The sequence below is a fragment of the Erpetoichthys calabaricus genome, chromosome 2 (assembly GCF_900747795.2).
Source record: "Erpetoichthys calabaricus chromosome 2, fErpCal1.3, whole genome shotgun sequence".
In the NCBI taxonomy this organism is placed as follows: domain Eukaryota; kingdom Metazoa; phylum Chordata; class Cladistia; order Polypteriformes; family Polypteridae; genus Erpetoichthys; species Erpetoichthys calabaricus.
The window spans coordinates 43,984,000-43,999,634 of NC_041395.2; the positions used below are offsets into that span (position 1 = coordinate 43,984,000).

General features: G+C 39.7%; 1 long non-coding RNA gene across 1 annotated transcript; it reads right to left on the bottom strand.

The window, feature by feature from the left end:
- Positions 1-2,384: 2,384 nt before the first annotated feature.
- LOC114645813 (uncharacterized) lies at positions 2,385-5,516 on the bottom strand. The gene is made up of 4 exons (XR_003715201.2): positions 5,283-5,516; positions 3,256-3,307; positions 2,709-2,835; positions 2,385-2,614 (listed from the first exon to the last, which is right to left on the bottom strand). It is a non-coding gene; the product is annotated as an uncharacterized LOC114645813 (long non-coding RNA).
- Positions 5,517-15,635: the final 10,119 nt, after the last annotated feature.

A 15,635-nucleotide genomic window follows, 5' to 3' on the forward strand; every position in this document is an offset into this window, starting at 1 on the left:
AATGTCAGGTCTGTTTAATGTCTTCTTAATCAAATGAGTTAAAAACAAATGAATGGAGTCAGCTGATGTCATTAATTTTGGGAGGTCATTCCACAGTCAGGGCACTATATACAGGTGAAGACCCTGCTGTCACCCACAGAGTGCAGGTTAGTGGGGGGCACAGAATCGGGGGACCTTAGTGGGCAGGTCAGTAACAGAATTTGATATTCAATCCTGTAAGACATAGGGAGCAGTGAAGGTGCAGCAGGATAATAATAATAATTCATTACATTTATATAGCGCTTTTCTCAGTATGGCTGGGATGTGCTCCCTGTCGGTGGTCCGTGTCAGGACTCTTGCAGTTGAGTTTTGAATCAGCTGGAGCTGTGATATACGATTAGAAGTGGCACCTGCCAGCAGTTACTTACAATAATCAATGCTGGATGTGATAACAGCAGGGACAAGATTCTCACCATTAGAAAAGGACAGGAATGAGCAAACATAAGAAAAGGTGACACAGGTGGAAGTTTAATATGGCTTACATGGGTGAAATAAGAAAAGGACGAATCAAAGTGACACCGAGATTCTTTGCAGTAAAAGAACGTCTGATGACATCATCACCCAGAATGGTTGAAGAGGAGCTTGTTTTCTTAAGTTGCACTTTAGTGCCACTTTGCAGGAGTTCAGTTATGTTGCAATTTCATTTTAAAGAGTTTTGCTCTGTTAAGGTTTTAATTTTACTTTAATTTCACTAAGGCAAGTTGTGAGCTGAGAAAGCTGTGATGAAGTGTCACTTTTAACACCGAAATAGATCTAAGCATCATCTGCATTAAAATGAAAACCCAGTCCAAAGCTACGAATAACTTGCTCAAGGTGAAGCACAGAGATACAGAAGAGCAGAGGATGTCATTTCATTAACAAGGGGAAGTCAGATGGAGGAACTGCTGTGAGAAATTAGGGCGTGAGAGTTACCCTGGACATGACATAAGCTGCATGGCCACAACGCCATATGCAATAACTTTTACACAAACTGGGACAGGAGCTCCTCAAGATGAAGGTAACAATGCTTAGCACAATAAGGACAAATAAGCCAGAGCTCCCATCTCAACTGCTGGCCACACAGAATAGGCCAGTGAAGACCTTCATGTTTGTCTAAACAAATGACACATCCTTCGTGCACAATGTGACCTGCACAGGGATAGGAGATTCCATGGCCAGAAATGATAATGGACTATAATGCTACAAAAAGAGGAGTGGAGAATTTAGACAAAACATTACACTGGATGCTGGCCACAGGCAATTTTTTCAACATATTGAACATCTCCTAAAAAATACTTTTGGTCATCTGGACGACCTTGAACCGAGACTGGAACAGGGAGAAGGAGACAGAGCCATCTTGGAGGAGCAGGGTAAACCATTGGAGACACCTCACATGCTACTGGGACGACATGTGCCAAAGACCCCAGCATGTACAGCCATTGTGTTAATTCAACAGTCCAATCCACAGAGGAACCAATGACGGCACCTGTAGTGTGTATGCATAGTGAGTGTGTTTGTGTGTCTCACTGAGTGAACTGTACAGTTATTACAGTATTGTGTAGAAAATGAAAATATTAAGTTCTGCTTGATAAACACACAGAATGTGATCTGAGAGTAAAGAGTAAACAAGTTATTTACATTGATTGTTAAAATAAAGTGACCATCTGATTTAAAAAAAAAGTCCCTCAATAGTACATATGTAGAAAAAATGTAATCATAAATTGAGATTCAACACAATTATCTTTCATGCTTCTCAAAGAGAAATTAAAATACAATGTTTGTGAACTACTGTATTTGTGAAGGACTGAAATGTGAGGCTATGTAAAACTATCATTGAGTGTACTTCAGTAATGTGTGTAGTGACTTATAAAACCACAATATTACATTATTGCACAGCAGCATCTTCATAATGTCCAAGACCTCAAATCTTTCACTGCTGTACAAAATTATTTTCTGTCCTCCAAGGAAACCCTCAAAAAAACCCACTACATTATTATTTCCAAAAGGAGACATTTTTACTAATTTTCGTGTTTGTTCTGTGATGAAATATTTTTAAAAATTATTTTAAAAGAGCCTTTAGATAGCACTAAGTGGGCTTTAAAAATACTAACATAAGTAAGAAGAACTAATATCAATATTTCAAAATGAGCAGCAGACCCAAAAAAAGACTTGCAGTTAAATTGTTTATTTTCAAAAACTATCCACCATCAAAGGAAAACAGAAAAATCAAAGTATTATAAACTGAAATCAATAGAGTATTAATGCACAATAAAATACAAGTAACAATCAATGTAGCAACAGACAATAATTATACTGATTCATTAAATATGCAGTTTACTTTAAGTTTCATTTTATCCCGACATTCCTGAGTGAAAAGTTCCATATCATCCCTAAACTGAAAAATAAATACAAAGGGTTCTTTTGCCAAAATTAAATCTTCAGTTTCGACTGCATCGATGATGTCCTGGAGAGCTCGGCTTTGGTCCTCCTCCTCCATCTCCAGAAAATGGGGCTCAGACACGGCACCTCTGAACAACCGTCTATGTTGGCGCAACCATTTTACTGCAGTGTGGAGGTCCTTTTTTATTAGTGGTTCCTTTAGATAAAAGACCACAAAGAGAATTAAACAAAACATGTATTTCTACATGCCCATTTAAATAATATTAGATATTAACTGTATACCTCCTCACCTTTAGTGAACGCCTTTGTCCTGTACGAAATATTCACACGTTAGCCACAGAGAAAGAGATAACTTCCAACAGCAAAGTTCTCCAATAGAATAAAGCACCAGCACCTCCTGATCAAGGGTAAATCACACTGCCATGCAGAGGGAAAAAAACAAAGAATATTTAAACCAGTAACAGATATTAACAAATAATCAGAGACATAAGTGAAAGCTTACAGCTGTGAAGTCAAATGGCGCATTCAAGACAAGGTGCAGAGCATATTGTGGAGCACACAGAAGAATTATTTCAAATTAATATTTAATCTATTTGCATACAGTACAGTGCACACTCTACTTACTGCAATTTATTTATAGTGGTTCTAAAGTATTCCCAACCTAAAAAATAAGTTTCTTTGATTTTCTCACCATCAACATGAATACTCCACAATCCACTCACCCAACCAACTGCTGTGGAAGATTCCGAAATTGAAATGGATTCATATCACCTACTGCAAGTTACAAAACAATGACCATTACTTGTAGTCCTCTCAATGACATCCCTATAAACTAACCTTGTTTTTAATTAGTATCCATGTGCCTGAAGATATTCATTTTGTCTTGTTACTGTAACAAAAACAAATAAGTCTTTCACATACAAATGTAAATATCCAATATGTGCTGATAATTAGGTAGAGTAAGAAAATCTTGATGTAAGCAGAATACAAGTACAACTTCTTAAAGTAGGCATGTGTTGTTTATCAGTATTAGTGTGACTGCATTTTGCATGTGAATAACTTAAATATTTACAATACACACTTGATTAAATTAAAAAAAATTTGCAATGCTTAGAAACTTAAAACGTAATTAATATCAACCTCATTGTTTTAAATATTACATGTACACATAAATTGGTGATCAAAATTAGAGAACATTTATGAACACTTATTTTTTTCAAATATTGTTAATCTTAACTATGCAAAATGATACAGGTGATCACCAGTACCTAATAATTCAATACGAAATACAAAATTTGCAGAAAGAAAATAAAAAGAAAGCAAAACAGGGGTGATATATACTGTGCATATTTCCTGGCTCTTGTAAGCTCTTCAGCCACTGTGTTTTGAATTAAATTAAGTCTGTTATCAGCCACAAGGCCTTACGGTGATCCATGTAGAAGTAATAAAAGCACAGATAAGTTATTTAGCATCATGGAATGCTAACATAATCTAAGTTTTGCAATATTTCTTAAGTAAAATGAAGGCTACTCTAGATACATATTTAGTATGTGTATCAAATGAAAGATCATAATTTTCACTGTAGATATACCCAAGTTTAGAATTAGTGTATCTTGAGTGATAGAGGCAGCTTTCGAACCAATGACTAGCACTTCTGTTTTGTTAGATTTCAACAAATGAAAATTTCAAGGAATCTACTTTCTACTAGGTAAACCTCTATTTTAGAACACTGAGATGGTTCATGTAGTTGATCAGATGAATATCATGGTCTATAGTATCAAATGTGGCACTTACTGTAGATGCTATACTATGGGCCTAAAAATGCAACCATGGTCAGTGGATTTCAAATCATTGAATACTTTGACTAATGCAGTACCTGGGTAAAAATGTTACAAGAGATTACTTTTATTTGCAAAAATATAGAGAACCGCTTACCTACACCTTTCTCTAAATTTTAGAAATACAAGAAAGATTAGAAAATTGGTCTATAATTTGATAGATCACAGTTAAAAAGATTTTTTTTACCTTAAGAAGAGGTTATTAGCCAGTATAAATAATGTAGATACATATCCAAGATTTAAAAACTAATTTATAATACTTAAATGTGGCTTACCAGAGAGAAAGTAAAAGATCTTTCAGAAATGTAGTAAAAAAAATGAAGGAAGATTTAGACTTGTTAACTAATGCACCAAATTCTGAACATTCAATTTGGGCAAAGGGTTTTAATTTCACAGCTTTCTTAAAAACAACATCATTTGACACTACTTCACTGGCTAAATAAGAAAACATAATTTATTATAAAGTGGTGTAGAATTTTGAAGCTTATCCCTAGATTACTTTCTCATTTAAAGACTTAATGTTCACTTCTTAACCGAACAGGAATATGTTTATTGTTTCATTTTCATTTACAAAAGTCGCGCCCACCCCCCAAAAAAGAAAAGAATTAAAACTTAAATAAACACTACGTTAACATTCGTTAGGAAATGAATGGATGGCTGAATACAATTTATAAAATATATAACACACAATAAAACGGAACTTAAAAGATCTTAATTTAAGTTAAATATCGTCTTAAAATACTGGGAATTTTCCGTTCATCAAGAACATAGACTGAACTTTGGGCAAAATGCATTTTTATCGTATTTTGCTGACAATGCAACATTAAGTGTCGATTTCCTCAGTTTTTATGAGGCAAACCACCGTAACTAGTGTTGCAGTCATTAACAATTAACTCGCCTGCCAAAGATTACATACATGTAAACGTAACGTTAACTTTTTAAACTGTTTTGAAAAACGTTTTGCAAAATGTACAGTTTTATAATTATAGTTAAGAATAACAGGAATAATAATAATAATAACAATACCGTGCTGTTTTCTGTCATATTTTGTTTGTGCTCGAAAATGCTGCGCTCGTGCTAAAAACCAAGACTTGTGTTCGATAAATGGAGCTGTTGTTTTCGGCTTGCCTAGTACTAGGGTGTTGTACCGTGTTAGCCATTATGAATGTAGAGAAAAGCCAAGCAAAATGACACCTTTTATTGGCTAACTAGAAAGATTACAATATGCAAGCTTTCGAGGCAACTCAGGCCCCTTCTTCAGGCAAGATGTAACCTAGAAATGGTAACGTCACTTCCGGGTCTAAAACTGCGGGTCTACAACTGCGGGTCTGAAACTGCGGTGACGTATGGTGCTGTGGCTCTGCAAGTGGATGCTTCTCCCTTTACTTAAGAACAGTACAATTAGAATCAGAATCAGAATCAGCTTTATTGGCCAAGTATATGTACACATACAAGGAATTGGACTCCGGTTTTACCTAGTATTGTCCCTGATGCTGTGAGATTGACTTAAGTGTTCATGAGAGTGATGGCCTGAGGAAAGAAACTGTTCACATGTCTGGTAGTTTTGGCGTACAGTGCTCTGTAGCGCCTACCAGAGCGAAGAAGTTGAAAAAGGTTGTAACCAGGGTGTGATGGGTCTGCAATGATGTTTTCTGCCCGTTTCCTGACTCGAGATCTGTATAAGTCTTGAATGGAGGGCAGATCAACACCAATGATTTTTTCTGCAATCCTGACTGTCCGTTGAAGTCTGTTCCTGTCCTGTTTTGTGGCTGAGCCAAACCAGACTGTGATAAATGAACAGAGAACAGACTGGATTACTGCAGAGTAAAATTGGATGAGCAGCTCCTGAGGCAGGTTGAACTTCCTGAGCTGGTGCAGGAAGTACAACCTCTGCTGGGCCTTTTTAACAATTGTGTTTATGTTTAGTTCCCACTTTAGGTCCTGGGAAATTGTGGATCCCAGAAACCTAAAGTTTTCCACAGCAGACACAATGCTGTTGAGTAGTGTGAGAGGGGGCAGCACTGGGGGGCTCCTCCTGAAGTCTACTGTCATCTCCACAGTTTTAAGCTTGTTCAGCTCCAGGTTGTTTTGACCGCACCAGAGGGCCAGCTGTTCGACCTCTCGTCTGTATACAGACTCGTCACTGTCCTTGATGAGGCCAATGACTGTCATATCATCCGCCGAAATTCAGGATTTTAACAGACGGGTCTCTTGAGGTGCAGTCATTTGTGTAGAGGGAGAAGAGCAGAGGAGAGAGGACACATCCCTGGGGGGCGCCAGTGCTGACTGTTCGTGTGCTGGATGTGATTTTTCCCAGTCTCACTTGCTGCTTCCTATCTGTCAGGATGTTTTTGATCCAGATTACAGTAGATAGTTACACTAAATATCACTAGCATTCTAATAATCACTGAATTACATCAAACGTTCAAATTTATGTAACAAAGTCCTCAAGCCAACGAGGGGATCTTTTCATACGAGCTGGAGGAATGTGAGAAACCTCAGGTATTGATGTCGATGTGGATTGGGGTGGTAATTCCACTGTAGCATTCCCTGAAGCATCACTTAGCACATGTGTATTTGTCTTAGATAAATGGGAAGAATGCCAAAAGATAAGTACATGGACCAATTTGTTTTTTAATTTCCACAGGCTGTGAAAATCTTGGGTGTGCTTTTGGAACGTGTGTTGGATTCCGAATACGCACCTTGTCCCCTTTTTGAAAAACAGGAATCCGTGCACCACATCTGGTATCTGTATATTTTTTCATTTTCTGTTGAAGGGAGGAAACTCTCTTACTAACAGTGTCAATATCGGTCTTGCAGACAATAGGAGGAGGAAGGACATTGAGGCGTGTTTGCATTTTCCGGCCATGAAGCAATTCAAAAGGAGAAACTCCAGTAGTAGCATGTGGTGTTGCACGATATACCTGAAGGAATTCTGAAATGACAGGTTTCCCGGGTTTCGCTTGTAAGATAGCAGATTGGATGCAGCCTTTGAGAACACGATGAAATCTTTCAATGGCACCATTTGCGGCTGGATGGTATACTGAAGTGCATATGTGTTGTATATTTCTTTCTTTGAGAAATGCTGCAAAGTCTGTTGATGTGAATTGACATCTATTATCTGACACTATGGAATGTGGATTTCCAAATCTGTTAAAGACTGAAGTGAGGAAATCTAATAATAATAATTCATTACATTTATATAGCACTTTTCTCAGTACTTAAAGCGCTATCCACACAGGGAGGAACCAGGAAGCAAACCCACAATCTTCCACAGTCTCCTTACTGCAAAGCAGCAGCACTACCACTGCGCCACCTGAAATCTATAACATTCTGAGCAGTGACAGAAGCAGTGAAGGCGACTTCTGGCCACTTGCTATGATAATCAATAAGGGTTAGAGTATAACGACAATTCTAGACAACTGTTTCAAATGGATCCACTATATCTATGGCCAACTTTTGCCAGGGTTCAAATGGAAATGGAACAGGTTGTAAAGGTGCAGGAGAAGGATTAGCTGTCTTGTCAGATGACTGGCACAGTTGACAATTGTTAATTTGGGCTGAGACCATATCCTCTATACCTGGCCACCAGTATAGCTCACGCAGATGCTGTTTAGTTCTCACAATGCCTTGGTGACCTTCATGAGCAAGCACTACCAAGGTATGGCACAGAGAAACAGGAGCAATGAGACGGGCACCACAGAACACAAACTCGTTTTGTGCATTAAATTCATCTTGTAATCTGAAATATGGATGCATAACTATGTCAACTGCATTAAGAGAAGAAGGCCAACCACAGGTAATCTGATTTCACAGAGCAGACAACTCACTGCCACAAATTCAGGTTCAGTTGCAGAAATGTCCTCAGCAGCAGCAGGCAAAGGCAAGCGAGAGAGACAATTAGCAATGTAATTCTGTGACCCAGGACAGTAAGCAACAGTATAGTTGAAACACAACAGTTGAGCTGCCCAGCATGCAATCCGCATGCCTGCACGATCAGACCCTTTTGAGGACAGCAGAGTGGTCAACGCTTGATGATCTGTACGGAGGATAAATTTATGACCCCACAAGTAAGTCCTCCATTTTTCAATAACCCACACACATCCAAGAGCTTCTTTTTCAACTGTAGAATATTTCCTTTAAGCAGCAGTAAGAGTCCTAGATGCAAAGGCAACAGTCCGCTCTGTATGGTCAGGTTGGAATTGAGCTAGGACAGTCCGAGCCCATAATCAGACAAGTCATGGAAACTATAGTAGGCAAATCAGGGTCAAATAAGACCAAAGCTGGACTGTCGATTAGCAACTGTTTCACTGACATAAAGCTGTGCTGAGCTTCCTCAGACCAGGAATACTGCATATCTTGGCGGAGGCAGGCGCGTAAGGGTTCTACAATACAGTAGTGGCAAAATTTGGGGTAAACTTATTGTACCAAGATGCAAATCCAAGGAATGAACGTAACTTGGTAACATCAGTTGGAGTTGGAGTATGTAGAAGAGCAGCAAGATGCTCCTGATCAGGTTGTCTCCCTTGTGCTGTAACAGTATGACCCAGAAAACGCAGACTGGCCTGATTAAAATGACATTTTGATTTGTTTAACTGCAATCCTGCATCTTTTATGCATTTTGGAACTGCTTGAAGTGTCCAATCATGGTCGGCTTGTGTTCGTCCGCAGAAAATTATATCATCTAAGTAGTTTGCAACATTTGGCAACCCCTGCAAGATTGTATCGAGCATCTTTTGAAAAGCAGATAGAGCAGATGCTAACCCATATGGGACCCAGCAGAACCTGAACAGTCGTTCATGAGTAATAAAGGCAGTCAGATCACGGCTCTCTTCATGAAGCAAAAGCTGAAAGCATGCACTTTCTAAATCAATAGTGGAGAACACTGTTGCTCCTCTCAGCAATGACAGCATTTCATCAATGTGAGGAAGAGGAAAGCTATCTGTAATAATAGCTTTATTTGGTTCTCGCAAGTCAATGCACATATGGATACCCCCAGTCCTCTTTTGGACCACCACAATGGGCAAGACCCAGGGAGAGGCATCAATGCTTTCAATAATCCCTGCTTGAAGAAGGTGATTTAGCTCTGCACTGACATCATGCCGAACTGACAGTGGTAAACGACGTAATTTTTGTCGTACTGGAGTAACAGAGTCTAATACTTTAACTTTGTGTATGAAGCCTTTTGCACAACCTAGGGCAAGAGGAGGTGATGGAGCTGTAGAAAGACACATGACAGGAATAGAGTTTGTGGTAGCACATTGTAAGACAGTACCGCCATTAAAGCACAAATGTAGACCCTTTATTAAATCCATTCCCAACAAACCAGTCCCAGACTCCACTATAAAGACTGACGTAGAGCACGTAACATCATCTTTGGACACAGTAACAGGTAAGCAACCAAGCACAGGGAGTAGAGTACATGAATAAGTCACTAGCTTAACAGAAGGTGGCAGTAAAGGTTCTTCATGAAAGTTTGCATCATATATACATTTAGGCAAAATGGTGATCCAGAACCCAGTTAGATCCACGAGTGCAGTAGCAGTTGACGTTTTCATTGTGACACTGCAACGGATTCTATCAGCTGCTGAATGGTCACTTAAGTAAAGGATCTGAAGCTCAGGTAAGGCAACTTCTTGCACAGAGCATGTTTGCGGAGAATGGCAAACCCGTGCAAAATGCAGCAGGACAGTTTTTATCGTTTGCAAGATGCTTATCAGATCCGAAGTGATAGCAAGCACGAACAGAGGCTGCAGGAGATGCAGCAGCTTTGGGTTGTGAAACTGGCGGAGGCTTGAAAGGTCTGTAGCGGTGGCCAGCAGCAGATGCAGGTTTAGTGTGTAAAGTTTGTACCGGCACTGGTGTATCTCCCGAAATAAACATTGCCTGCTTACCAGCAGCTTCAATTTGCGTAGCAATCGTAATAGCTTTATCCAAAGTCAAGTCAGCTTCTAAAAGTAAACGTTCGCATATGCGATGACTAACCACGTGTTCCACTAACTGATCTCGTAACATTTCATCCAGTTTAGTGTCAAACTCACATTTAACTGCCAAGTCACGTAGTGCAGCTATGTACTGTGAAATAGTTTCACTAGCAGCCTGCGCACGTTTTCTAAAAGCATGACGCTCAGCAACAACATTTCTCCATGGAGCAAAGTGAGCTCGTAAAGCTGTAATGGCGTCGTCCATTGACATACCTTGATTTGGAAGCGTGTAAAACAATCTCTGACCTTCTGTTCCCAGACAATGAAGGAGAAGTGCCTTCTTGCGTGCTTCCGGCCATCCATATCCTGATGCACCAAGAACCAGCATGTAGTTACTGAACATTTTCAGCCACATTTTGAACGGTATAGCGGGTTCACCCGGACATGGCAGAAATGATGGAGGAAAAGGAGTAGCAGCAACAGCCATTGTAGACCAGTAGAAGCAAGTAAGTACCTCGTCGCCAATTTGTTAAGTTGTCAGAGGATAAAATGAAGAGACTCAGTGCCCAAAAGTTAAAGTTTAATCCAACAACTGGAAGCAACAACAGGAAAACAATAGTCCTCCGAACTTTCTAGATTCCTTAACACTCTTTTCTATCCCTCTTCACTATCTCCACCTAGTGGCCAAAGTACAGAACATAACAGTATTTTAAAACAGTATGGTCCGTGGCCAGGAGGTTGAGTTATCTGTGCAACCATGGAAGCAAACGCTAAAGAAGAGTTGTATTCTCAAATGTGTTCACGATACTTTTTAGCTTCTGATGTTTGCTGTGTAAGAAGCTGTTGTAAAGACACAGGTGGCTCCCGCAAAGGTGGTAAAGCTACTTTACCGTTGTGGCAGCACCTCGAGTACTTGTTGGGTGTATTACGCTCAGCAGGCCAGTATAGTGCATGACATGGAAGAGGACGAGTAGGAATTGAGAAATGCCGTGTCGGCTGCGTGTGGGCGGGACCGGTTTTGAAGTGGAAGCAGGATGAACCAGAAGAGAAATATATATAAGAGATATAACTAACGCCGAAAGGCAGAATGTACTATACGATAGCAAGAGTTAAACAAAATAAGACGCCTCACTCTTGGATCCCCGGCCCTTTCAATGAATATTCACATTTACACTGTATCATTATTATTGCTCCTGTTATCCTCTTTAATAAAACCCCAGTGTGCGTACAGGGTGTCCGTGTGTGTGTGTGAGTCTTCTGGTGAAATGCGCATGCGTGGGGCTGCGCCGCGCATCACACCGTGCCCCACACATGCGTACGGCACCGTGGACGCACATACACTGGAAGCTGGGAACACAGTGAATGGCCTAGCCGCGCATGATAAGCAAATAAAGGACATCATTGCTGGGGAGAGTGCTGATTGCGTAGTCGCGGCCACGCACATAAAATCCATTGCTGGGGAGACGCCACACATACAATAATCAGCTGCACGCCAGCACAGATTAAAATACTTGCTGGGGAACTGCACAGTACTTGCTGGGGAGACGCCACAGGCACGATTATCAGCTGCACGCCACACATTACATCAGTTGCTGGGGAGACTCTGCTGATTGCCCACTGTTGTGACAGAAAATTAAAGGCATATTACGGACATGAAACCCAGTATTACTTTCTTACAAGAAACAGAATGAGGTCAAGGTCCCTTGCCATTTAATATAGACTGTTCCTACTAATGGTTATGCACTACTGTTCTAGCGCCCGTTATTGTAACGGGCTTAATGTCTAGTTAGTATTATAATTAACCCTCGTCTTTTCTTGAGATCACATTTAGTAGCCCGACGTTTGGGGTTCCACTATAATCAGTATTGTAAAAAGGTTTTCTTAGTCCATCCTCTAACCTTTTTTAGACTCACCCTGAAATAAACCCATCAATTTATTCTAAAATTTAATACTTCAGACATTTAATAAACTTACAAATGTTTTAAGATTCATGAATACAGAATTTCACCACATTGTTGTATGGGAAGGAAGATAATGACACCATACAGTAAAAAGTGATAAGGTTTTATTGGAGTCTTGGCAGGAAGGAATAGATAGAGGCTACAGGTTTAGATTTAGGGGATAAGGAAACAGCAAAGTTGTAAAGTGGGTGACTAACCCTCATATGTTCCAAGCACAGACCTTGGCTGAGGATGAAAGAAAAAGAAGTAACAGGAATGTCAAACCTGGACTGCAAAACTCGAACGACTTGAGTCCTGAATCATTAAAGATTTTTCCTAATGTACAAATACTCCTGATGGATGGAACAATTAGGAAAACACCTACATTAAGTGCTGGGTTGCTAGAGGGGAATGTAGATGCCATCTTGTAAACGGTCTCAATAACTTTTTAACTTGACACCATGTCTGGAGGGCATAAGAAATAAGGGAGCCGTTTTTTTGGGGGGCAAACATTTTAATCTATAAATCAGAGAAACAATTAAAGGAAGAGGGTGAGAGTAGACACAGTTTTGTTCAATTTGTAGCCAGGAAGGGGGTTTTGATGGAGAGATGATCCAGAGTCAGGTTGGATGGAGGCTATAGGCCCAATGGTACTATTGAAAATCAGGAAGGGAGACCCACCTCCAACCAAAATATAGAGAGACAATGATGTCCACACCCAGATATCTGAAAGCCCCTGCCTGAGGTATAGAGGGTGGAAGAGAAGATTGACAATGCAGTTGATTTAGGGTAAGGAGGGAGCACGTATTCCAGTTGATTTCATAGCCAGACAGGGCTTCATAGATATCAAACAGGTTAAGCAAGTCCTAAAATATAAAAAGCAATTCCTGTATTATCTATATCTATTATTTATTATGTATTTATTATATTACATATCTTACACATCAATAATGCTTCTACTTCTTTGTCTTGTATTTGCACAATGTCTTGTCTTGTTTGTGTTTTAATTTTAAATTTTAATTCTATTTTTAATTTATTATTTGCACATCATGTTGTTACACTGTGGACCCTGAGCTTCGCAATTTCATCTATCTGTATACTTGTATATGGCTGAGATGACAATAAAGTTCACTTTGACTTTAAATATAACAGAACGTCCATCCATCCAACTACTGTATATCCTAACTACAGGGTCACGGGGGTCTGCTGGAGCCAATCCCAGACAACACAGGGCGCAAGGCAGGAAACAAACCCAGGCAGGGCTCCAGCCCACCACAGGGCACACACACTAGGGACAATTTAGAATCACCAATGCACCTAACCTGCATGTCTTTTACTGTGGAAGGAAACTGGAGTTCCCAGAGGAAACCCATGCAGACACAGGGAGAACATGCAATCTCCACGCAGGGAGGACCCGGGAAGCAAACTCAGGTCTCCCAACTGTGAGGAGGCAGCGCTACCCACTGCGCCACCGTGCCGCCCATTAACAGAATGTGTTGTGGAGATGGCAGAATTCAGCATATGGAAGAGCGAAACAGACAGCTGTTTCCAAAAACAGAAAGAAACTCTGGGGGCAACCCATCAGGACTCGATTTCTTGGAGCTCATTGAGTCCAAGGCCTCCTTCGGTACAGCTAATATTACTGGCCTGTCAAGGGTGGAGGCCTCATCCTCAGCAAGACCCAAGAGGGGAAGATTCTTTAGGGAGGAGCCAATAACTGACAAAGGACGAATGGAATCTGATTTATATAAATTTCATTAAAACTGAAAGAAACATTTATTTCACAGTTGTTATGAGTAAGACGTCCAGCACTGATTTTGATAGTTCAAACTGAAGAAAAGGTTTCACAAGTCCTCAGTCAAAGGGTAAAAAATGTACTTGGTTTAGAGCAGGAAATACAATAATAAGCCAGGGTGCAATGAAATATAAACAAAGAGTTCAGTTATGTTCTAGTATTGGCCATGAGAATCTAAGAGAGAATGCTGTAAATGAGAAAGTTGAGTTTCTAAATTCAAAATCAGCTAATTAGACTTGCAGGTGTTGTGGAAAAAATTTTCCTCTACTTTCAAAGTAGTCTTTCACAGAGTCCAGCTGAGCATGCAGAACTTTTTTTTATTTGCACAAATATCTCGTTCCATGGAGATAGCATTTAATAACACAATTCATTTGCTTTTATGCTTTTCTAAAACGTTAACCTCATCTAATAAATCATGTCATCTAACTCTTAATATACATAGCTTTATTATTTCTTCCAGTCAACTACTGCTACCAGTATTTTTTCTGAATCCTTTTGACTCTCCCATTAATCTGAATGTTGCTTCACTAATAGGGGTGATTTGAGAATTGTACTATTGATTTTGGCACTGCTTCATAGCAGGGGTGTTTGTACTTTCCCATTAGTTTATCCTTACTTTCTAGAGTGGTGTTCATTACTTATTTACCTCCTTCCAACCTTGGAAAATCAAGCTGGTTGTTTCTTTAAGATGAAGCAGACCTCATGTGTTCAAGCTTTAAGCCACGTTTAGTTAACCCTTTAGTTACCTTCTCTCCTCTTCCTTATGTTTTAATACTTCATTTACGGGGTATACTGTAATCATTTGTTAATGACCATATGTATATTAACTAAAAATTCCATACAGGCCAAGTCACTAGCAAAAGCAATTACAGCAAGCCAAAGAAATGCTGGGTCCTGGGTAGTTTCAGTATTAAATGCTATAAACCCCTGTAATCTAGGCTTCAAGTATATACAAGGCTAGGATTTTTGCAGAAATTTTCTTTTCAACTTGTATCATGGTGCTCATTGGTACAGTGAGGACAGGTGTAACTATGAAACAGTAGATCTATGAGCAGGTGGGCATTGGTTACACATGGTGCCAATGACTGAGTGATAAAAAATTACAATCTAGTCGGTACTGGGACTTAACCCAAGGGGAGAAGAATGAATAAGCTTTAGCTGTTGAATTGGTTAAACTAAATTAGTCAATTAAACTAAGATCAGCAGTTAGTTTGCACGGTACTTCATCATTTCTGCATTCATTTGATGATGCAATGCTCAGACTCGCGATAAAAGATAACGGGTTAAGAAAATAATAGAGAGAACAAGGAGCTAACATCTCTTCCAACCTCTGAACATAATCCACGGCGGACATCCACGTACGTTCTATTCTTCCTCTCTCAAGCCTCCCACACTCACCCCCTTGAACAGAAAAGAGAAAAAAAGTGATCCAGCCACTAAATACTCTTCTGAAGTTAATTATGTAAAATGACGCCATTTAAACTGTGCATCTGTGCTCCCTGGAATCTGGGAAATAAAGTCCAAAGACTTACTGCTGCGCACAAAAGTAAAAGGAACAGAATGGCAAGATGGCTACCTAAAGTGGCACCTAACATCTGAAGGCTGAAAATCACACAAGTCTCCATCCACACCACCCCAGAAAAAGAAAGAAAATGTACACGTAAGGAAAGCCAACACACTAGCTATATCAACAGCAATGTATAAATTCAGAAACAGAATT